The 9,715-nt window shown below is 42.3% G+C and overlaps 1 long non-coding RNA gene across 1 annotated transcript; it reads left to right on the top strand.

Annotated features, from left to right (window-relative positions):
• The first annotated feature begins 7,866 nt into the window (after positions 1-7,866).
• LOC115149855 (uncharacterized) lies at positions 7,867-9,347 on the top strand. The gene is made up of 2 exons (XR_003866983.1): positions 7,867-8,325; positions 9,005-9,347. It is a non-coding gene; the product is annotated as an uncharacterized LOC115149855 (long non-coding RNA).
• Positions 9,348-9,715: the final 368 nt, after the last annotated feature.

Below are 9,715 nucleotides of genomic sequence, written 5' to 3'. Positions count from 1 at the left end.
CTTCCATCCATTACAATTAAAATCCCAGTTGTTGGCAACAAGAAAGATTGAGCTCTGTAATATTTCACTCAGGCGCAAAATCTCAGAGGGGGCAGAGCTGGATTTGACACCTTGACACCAAGATACGAGCAGATGACTAACACATTTCTGTTGGCACGAGAACAGAAGGGGTTATATATTTCTAGGAAGTAGTTAATGAGCCTCACACACAAACAAATTGCAATGATGTACAAACACTTGATTCCGAATCAGAGATTTCTGTCATTCCACAGTTTGAATACTTCTCCAATCACAAGTATATCAAGTATATTGGACCAAATTATGAAAGACAAGAATTGTACAATTGAATTCCGTCAGTGTGGAAGAGGCGAAAAAAAACGATATATATTGTTGTCTATCAACAATGACAAGCCACCCGGGTCTGACAATCTAGATAGAAAATTACTGAGGATAATAGCAGACGATATTGCCACTCCTTTTTGCCACATCTTCAATTTAAGCCTACTAGAGAGAGTGTGCCCTCAGCCCCGGAGGGAAGCTAAAGTCATTCCGCTACCCAAGAATAGTAAAGCCCCCTTTACTGGCTCAAATAGCCGACCAATCAGCCTGTTACCAACCCTTAGTAAACTTCTGGAATTTTTTTTTGACCAGATACAATGCTATTTTACAGTAAACAAATTGACAACAGAATTTCAGCATGCTTATAGGGAAGGAATACCAGGCAGATGTTTGAGTACAGAATCAAATGGCGTAAACTACACACACACACACACACACACACACACACACACACACACACACACACACACTATACATACACATGGATTTAGTACAGTAGATATGTGGTAATGGTGAAGTAGGGGCCTGAGGGCACACAGTGTGTTGTGAAATCTGTGAATGTATTGTAATGTTTGAAAATTGTATAAACTGCCTTAATTTTGCTGGACCCCAGGAAGAGTAGCTAATGGGGATCCATAATAAATACAAAAAATACAAATCACACAGTGGATAAAGTGTTACCCATTTTAATGTTTCTGAATACTACATCAGTATTTTCTGAATGCCATAAGAGATTACTTAGAGCTGACCAAGTGAAACAGTCTCCTCACTTTAAAAAGGCCACTTCACAGTTTGAAGCATTGAATTCGGGATATTTTCACAATCCATGGTTCAAGAGCAACTTCATTACAGTGGTGCAAAGGACATAGTTGAAAATTTTGTTCAGGAAATTCTACCTGCAAATTTCTTAGACTGTGAATGTATAGCAGATAATTTGTTACATTCAACGTGTGATGCCCAGGCAGTGCATGGTCAGACTACAAAACAACTGATAGTAGAAGAGAGGGACATTTGTGCAGAAAGCATAGGCCAATACCTTTTTGGTTCAAATGAACAGAACAGAGCATGTGATATATCTACGCATTCAAATGGCTCTCTCTCAACATTAAAGTTGTTATGTAACCCATGCCCCGTAGACTTTGCTTGTAAAAATGGACACGGCTAGGATCAAATTACCTAAAAGCTTTACTCTGCCTTGCACATTTAGCAAACATACATATACCTTTACCAGTATAGTCACATTTTCAGAGGAATACCCATTTGTGAAATTTCACACAAGTCATGACCAGCTTTGGCATGTAAATTGCGCTAAGACAAAAGTGTCAGTTGGCTATAGTTTTCGAATTACTCAACAAATTGCTGCACAAAGCCACACTTTGTCTAGTTGCATATGACAGGATAAGTAGTGTAGATTTTCTCCACTTTGGTCTGAAAAAAGAGAGGATAGATGTTCTGCCTAAGGTACCTGGAACAGCATGCAATTGGTGGCGTTTTGAGAATGTAATAATAGGCAATAGTATAATTTCAGGGTTTGGTAGGTTACTTTCTAAATTGAATCCGTTACAGTTACTAGTTACCTGTCAAATTGTAATCTGATTACATTCAGTTACTTTTAGATTACTTTCTCCTTAAGAGGCATTAGATGAAGACAAACATGTATGTTACCAATTGAACGACATCTATTGCAAGATAAATCAATGTTAAAGTTTACATAGCTGGCCATATATAGATGTAAAATTTTACTTTATGGGTTGGTTATGTAGGCTTCTTCTAACCCATCGCTTTCTACTACATATAATAATCATCCAAGATGGCGTAGCAGTCAGACGTCTTTGTCCTGTCCCTTGTATATATATTTTTACATCTTTTTCTTCGTATATCTTTTAAAAATGTTTTCCTAAACCTCAACTTCTAAATACTCTCCTGCAACCAGCTTCACCCAATGTGGCGTGGATCTGTTTTTTTATAAAGTATTTCTATTTACTTCGGATCTGGAATCCCTCAACTGAAGCTAGCCAGCTAACTACCTACCAGCTATCAGTCAGCAAACCATTGCTAGCGGTCATCAGCTAATCTTTAGCTCGGAAAGCTCTCACCAGTTCAAACAACGTGACTCAAACCAGAGCATAACGGACCTATTATTATTATTTTATTTCTTTTGCCCATATCCCCGGATTCCTACCACAAACTCTGAACATTTTCATCTGGATCTTCGCAACTAGCTAACCGCAATCCCGGGTGGCTACTCCTGGCTAGCGTTTCCATCCCGGAGCAAGCGCCAATTAGCCTGAAGCTAGCCCGGCCAGGGCTCCTGTGCTACCACCGAAGCCCACTCCTGGGCTACAATATCTGGACCCCTTCTACTGCCGGTATGGGGCACGGAACCCCGCCGATCCTCTACGACTGGAATACCGACATAATCTGCCCGAGGATTCCAACAGGCCCCTCAGGCGCGACGTCCGTTGAAGGCCCATTCTGCTAACCGCGGCCTACTAGCTACCTAGAGCTATTTGGAACCCTACTAATTCCACGACTGGTCTATCGACGTCACCGCACGAAGAGGCAAAAACAGACTTACCCCCATCGCGACGTCCTCTAAAGGCTAACTTGCTAGCCCCGGTCTGTTAACTGCTAGCTTGCTTTCCCCGGTCTACTAACTGCTAGCTTGCTTGCCCCGGTCTGCTAACTGCTAGCTTACTTGCCCCGGTCTGCTAACTGCTAGCTTGCCTGCCCCGGTCTGCCAACTGCTAGCCCCGGTCTGCCAACTGCTTGCTTGCTAACCCGGTCTGCTAACTGCTAGCTTGCCAGCCCCGGTCTGCTAACTGCTAGCTTGTTTAGCCCCGGCCTACTAACTGTTAGCTTGTTAGCATCGGCCTGCTAACTGTCTGAATCGCCGTGTCCCCAGTCAGCCCAACCACTCACTGGATCCATATGTTCACTTGGCTATATGCCTCGTCCATTACTGTCCTGGTTAGTGATTACTGTCTTATTTCACTGTAGAGCCTCTAGCCCTGCTCAATATACCCTAACCAAACATGTTGTTCCACCTCCTACATATGTGATGACATCACCTGGTTTAAACGTCTCTAGAGACTATATCTCTCTCATCATTACTCAATGCCTAGGTTTACCTCCAATGTACTCACATCCTACCTTACCTTTGTCTGTATACTATGCCTTGAATCTATGCTATCGTGCCCAGAAACCTGCTCCTTTTACTCTCGGTTCCGAACGTGCTAGACAGCCAGTTCGTATAGCCTTTAGCCTTATCCTACTTCTCCTCTGTTCCTCTGGTGATGTGGAAGTTAATCCAGGTCCTGCAGTGCCTAGCTCCATTCCTACTCCCCAGGTGCTCTCATTTGTTGACTTCTGTAACCGTAAAAGCCTTGGTTTCATGATTGTGTACTTTAGAGCCTACTCCCTAAGTTTGTTTTACTCACTGCTTTAGCACACTCTGCCAACCCGGATGTCTTAGCCGTGTCTGAATCCTGGCTTAGGAAAACCACCAAAAACCCTGAAAATGCCAACTATATCTTTTTCCACCAAGATAGAACTGCCAAAGGGGGCGGTGTTGCAATCTACTGCAAAGATAGCCTGCAGAGTTCTGTATTACTATCCAAGTCTGTACCCAAACAATTCGAGCTTCTACTTCTAAAAATTCACCTTTCCAGAAACAAGTCTCTCACTGTTGCCGCTTGCTATAGACCTCCCTCTGACCTCAGCTGTACCCTAGATAACATATGTGAATTGATTGCCCCCCATCTATCTTATGAGCTCGTGCTACTAGGTGACCTAAACATGCTTAACACCCCGGCCATCCTACAATCTAAGCTTGATGCCCTCAATCTCACACCCAAATCTGTAAACACGGGCACCCTCATAGATGTCATCCTAACTAACTCGCCCTCCAAATACACCTCTGCTGTTTTCAATCAAAATCTCAGCAATCATTGCCTGCATCCGTAATGGGTCTGCAACCAAACGACCAGCCCTCATCACTGTCAAATGCTCCCTAAAACACTTCTGCAAGCAGGCCTTTCTAATCGACCTGGCCGGGGTATCCTGGAATGACATTGACCTCATCCTGTCAGTAGATGATGCCTGGCTATTCTTTAAAAGTGCCTTCCTCACCATCTTAAATAACCATGCCCCACTCAATTTTTTTTAACTAGGAATAGATATAGTCCTTGGTTCACTCCAGACCTGTCTGCCCTTGAACAGCACAAAAACATCCTGTGGCGTTCTGCATTATCATCGAAGAGCCCCCGTGATATGTAACTTTTCAAGAAAGTTAGGAACAAATATACACAGGCAGTTAGAAAAGCAAAGTCTAGCTTTTTCAAATAGAAATTTGCATCCTGTAGTACTAACTCAAAAAAGTTCTGGGACACTGTAAAGTCCATGGTGAATAAGAGCACCTCCTCCCAGCTGCCCACTGCTCTGAGGCTAGGAAACACTGTTACCACCGATAAATCCACTATAATTGAAAATTTCAATAAGCATTTCTCTACGGCTGGCGATGCCTTCCACCTGGCTACCCCTACACCGGCCAACCGCCCGGCACCCTCCACAGCAACCTACCAAAGTCCCCACCAGCTTCTCCTTCACCCAAATCCAGATAGCTGATGTTCTGAAAGAGCGGCAAAATCTGGACCCATACAAATCAGCCGGGCTAGACAATCTGGACCCTCTCTTTCTAAAATGATCTGCCGAAATTGTTGCAACCCCTATTACTAGCTTGTTCAACCTCTCTTTCGTATAGTCTGAGATTCCAAAAGATTGGAAAGCTGCCGCGGTCATCCCCCTCTTCAAAGCGGGTGACACTCTAGACCCAAACTGCTACAGACCTATATCTATCCTACCCTGTCTTTCTAAGATCTTCGAAAGCCAAGTTAACAAACAGATTACCGACCATTTCGAATCCCACCGTACCTTCTACGCTATGCAATCTGGTTTCAGAGCTGGTCATGGGTGCACCTCAGTCACGCTCAAGGTCCTAAATGACATCATAACCGCCATCGATAAGAGACATTACTGTGCAGCCGTATTCATCGACCTGGCTAAGGCTTTCGACTCTGTCAATCACCACATTCTTATCGGCAGACTCGACAGTCTTGGTTTCTCAAATGATTGCCTCGCCTGGTTTACCAACTGCTTCTCTGATAGAGTTCAGTGTGTCAAATCGGTGGGCCTGTTGTCCGGACCTCTGGCAGTCTCTATGGGTGTGCCACAGGGTTCAATTCTCGGGCCGACTCTTTTCTCTGTATACATCAATTATGTTGCTCTTGCTGCTGGTGATTCTCTGATCCACCTCTACACCATTCTGTATACTTCTGGCCCCTCTTTGGACACTGTGTTAACTAACCTCCAGACGAGATTCAATGCCATACAACTCTTCTTCTGTGGCCTCCAACTGCTCTTAAATGCAAGTAAAACTAAATGCAGGATATTCAATCGATCACTGCCCGCACCTGCTCACCCGTCCAGCATCACTACTCTGGACGGCTCTGACTTAGAATACGTGGACAACTACAAATACCTGGGTGTCTGGTTAGAATGTAAACTCTCCTTCCAGACTCACATTAAGCATCTCCAATCCAAAATTAAATCTAGAATCGGCTTCCTATATCGCAACAAAGCATCCTTCACTCATGCTGCCAAACATACCCTCGTAAAACTAACCATCCTACCGATCCTCGACTTCGGTGATGTCATCTATAAAATAGCCTCCAATACTCTACTCAACAAACTGGATGCAGTATATCACAGTGCCATCCGTTTTGTCACCAAAGCTCCATACACTACCCACCATTGCGACCTGTACGCTCTCGTCGGCTGGCTCTCGCTTCATACTCGTCGCCAAAGCCACTGGCTACAGGTTATCTACAAGTCTCTGCTAGGTAAAGCCCCGCCTTATCTCAGCTCACTGGTCACCATAGCAGCACCCACTCGTAGCACACGCTCCAGCAGGTATATCTCACTGGTCACCCCCAAAGCCAATTCCTCCTTTGGTTGTCTTTCCTTCCAGTTCTCTGCTGCCAATGACTGGAAAGAACTGCAAAAATCTCTGAAGCTGGAGACTCAAATCTCCCTCACTAGCTTTAAGCACCAGCTGTCAGAGCAGCTCACAGATCACTGCACCTGTACATAGCCCATCTGTAAACAGCCCATCTATCTACCTACCTCATCCCCATACTGTATTTATTTATTAATCTTGCTCCTTTGCACCTCAGTATCTCTACTTGCACATTCATCTTCTGCACATCTACCATTCCAGTGTTTAATTGCTATATTGTAATTACTTCGCCACCATGGCCTATTTATTGCCTTAACTTAGCTCATTTGCACTCACTGTATATAGACCTTTTGTTTTCTTTTGTTCGACTGTATGTTTTGTTTATTCCATGTGTAACTCTGTGTTGTTGTATGTGTCGAATTGCTATGCTTTATCTTGGCCAGGTCGCAGTTGCAAATGAGAACTTGTTCTCAACTAGCCTACCTGGTTAAATAAAGGTGAAATAATATTTTTTTTTTTATTATATGATACAATTATTTAAATAAACAGGAATCATACAGTCATAATAATGATTTTTTTGTTTTCATTTTAATTGTATAATTTTTCTTACCAGTGGGCTATTATGTTCTTGACATTCATTTACTTAAGCTCCAACTATTTCTCAATGTGCTCCACTTTATAATATTCTTTATGTTACAGAAAGTAGCAATTATTCTTGAGATTTTCCCCATGGAGTTATATTTGTTTTTACATTATGCAATATGCAATCATGCAAAAAAAATATTGATTTTGTATCATGCACAGAAAAAGGCACTGCATCTCAGTACAAGAGGCGTCACTACAGTCCCTGGTTCGATTCCAGGCTGTGTCACATCCGGCCGTCATTGGGAGTCCCATAGGGCGGCGCGCAATTGGCCCAGCATCGCCCAGGTTTGGCCTGGGTAGGCCATAATTGTTCATAAGAATTTGTTCTTAACTGACTTGCCTAGTTAAATAAAGTTTAAATAAAAAAATAATTGTTTACAGCGGACTTTTATTTTGAAGGCAAAATCCGAAAGCCGGAAGTATAAATGTCGATAGGATCCAGCTAATGTTGCTGCCGTGACGCGCATGCAAGCGTCCTGTCAGTGTAAACAATTCAAACGCTTCCTAGTCAAAGATATCAGTTTATAGTATGGGGGGTGATAAGGGACATATATAAGCCTAGGCAACCGTATCATCTGACATGATACCAACGTCTTACTAACGCCTGAGTGACGCCTATATCGCGTGATAATGAGAGTCATAATGTACATCATTTATATGAATTAAATCTCAACCATAAATGTTAGAAAGATATAATTTTTCCGTGCAAGCAGACATTCCAAAGTAGCCACCTTGAACTATAGCGTAGCCTACGGCTTGTGTATTTCCTGTTATCGTTAATGGCCTAAAAAAGATGATGCCCAATCTATAGATAATCTGTCTTTCCCTCAACACCTCATGTAGATAAGTATGTTATCTTATCTAGCTGTATACAGATCTAAATGTTGTTAACCAATCACAGACTGTGTTGTTACCAGTTCCACATCAGAGAACCAATAAGAGTTGTGTCCACGGCTTTCAGAGGAGTTCATAGGTGCTATTCAGAATCCTTGGGATGTCCCTTCAGTCGAATAGAGCAGTTCATAGACTTTCCCAGATGGTCCGTGCTATTCGGGATGTCCATACCTCTATCAAGTATAAATGTAAATTGGTTAAGTTTAGTGTTAGTTTAGGGTTCAGGGTAAGGACGTCCCAAGGAATCTGGATTGCAGTGACCGTTCATAGAGTGAGAGACTGGCACGGTATTTGAGAGCTCCGCGGCGACACAGACATTCATTTTTATTATTTTTTTTACAAGCGGCAGAAGCGATTTGAGTGACTGCCCCAGATAGTTTCATTAGAGACGATGAAAATAATTACCCAGCTGTACTTGATCCAATTGAGGAGTAAGTAGGCTATATTTAAGTTGTGATATCGTTAGGAAATATTTAGGGCTACCGTGTTAAGGCAAATGTGGTTTATTTGAAAATATTTTTTGGTTTGTTGATAACGTATTGTCGAAAGCACATAGGCAATATTATTTACTGTGTCGATAGCGCAGTAGGCTAGTGTACAATAACGTCATTTGATGTGCTAGTATTATTTATTTAATGGATTAATTCAATTGTAAATGAAATAACTACTTTTCACTGAAGGGAAACGAGGTACAACATGCAACTTCGATCGAAGACCTAAAATCACGCCTGACAATATCACAACGGTATCCTAATATAGTGTGGATACAGTAGTAGCCTATTCTACAACAATGTAACTGTATGTGCTAGTATTATTTATCTAATTGATCAATTAAATTGTAAATGTGGATGGGTACGCTATTTCATTCAATGATTACGTTATTGTACAAGGTAGATACAGGAGTAATCTATAGTCTACAATAATAATGTAATTGAGTGTGCTATAGCATCATTTATTTCATTGATGAATACAATTGTAAATGGGGATGGGTAGGCTACTTCATTCAGTGAATACTGAATGTCTTGCTATCTCTGGGAGTATGTTAATGACAGCTTTTCAGCTGTTTAACTATGGCAATGTCGAACTCATTTCTAAACCTCTTTCTTTTAGTCAAGATGTGATGAGCCAGATCAACCAATCAGCTTCACTGCAGCTGCTCAACCCACCCCCCTCAATGTTCTCCCTCCACAAGTAACCACATCCTCTTCTCCTGTTCAACTACTGTGCCACCACACTAAAAATGACTGTACATATACCCCTGTGCCCATCTCAGTGTAACATGATCCATCCAAGGCTTCAGCTAAATGTAAGCAAGATGCTATAGTATGTGTGTGTGTGTGATGTATGTATGTATGGAGTTCCAAGTAAAGACTTGAGAAGATGGCAAAGGAGATAGTGATGAGAGTGAGAGCATACAGTATAAAAATAAAGACCCCTTGGGACCTAAAATGAGTGTGGGGTGCCTCTTGTGTCTCCTTTTTGTCTGTTTGAGGATACTACAGTCACCCCTGGTGGAGGTTCTTGGAACACTGCGATTTAAGTCTGAGCAGAGGTTGGTGAAAAGCTTCAAAGGTGGTGGTGCTATGTTGCGTGTTATCTTGAATACCAGGCAGATGTTTGAGTACAGAATCAGATGGTGTAAACTTAACAGGCTAAACTTGTTGAGTACACTCTTTGAGAAAGGGGTTCAAACAGAAAACGTTTTGCTTCCAGGTAGAAGTATTTTTGGTTCCATGTAGAATCCTCTGTGGAATGGAGCCTAAAAGGGTTCTACCTAGACACAGAAGGGGTTCTACCTGGAACCAAAAAGGGTTCTCCTAT

Source organism: Salmo trutta, chromosome 16, assembly GCF_901001165.1.
Source record: "Salmo trutta chromosome 16, fSalTru1.1, whole genome shotgun sequence".
NCBI lineage: Eukaryota > Metazoa > Chordata > Actinopteri > Salmoniformes > Salmonidae > Salmo > Salmo trutta.
This window is presented reverse-complemented; position numbering and strand designations above follow the sequence as displayed.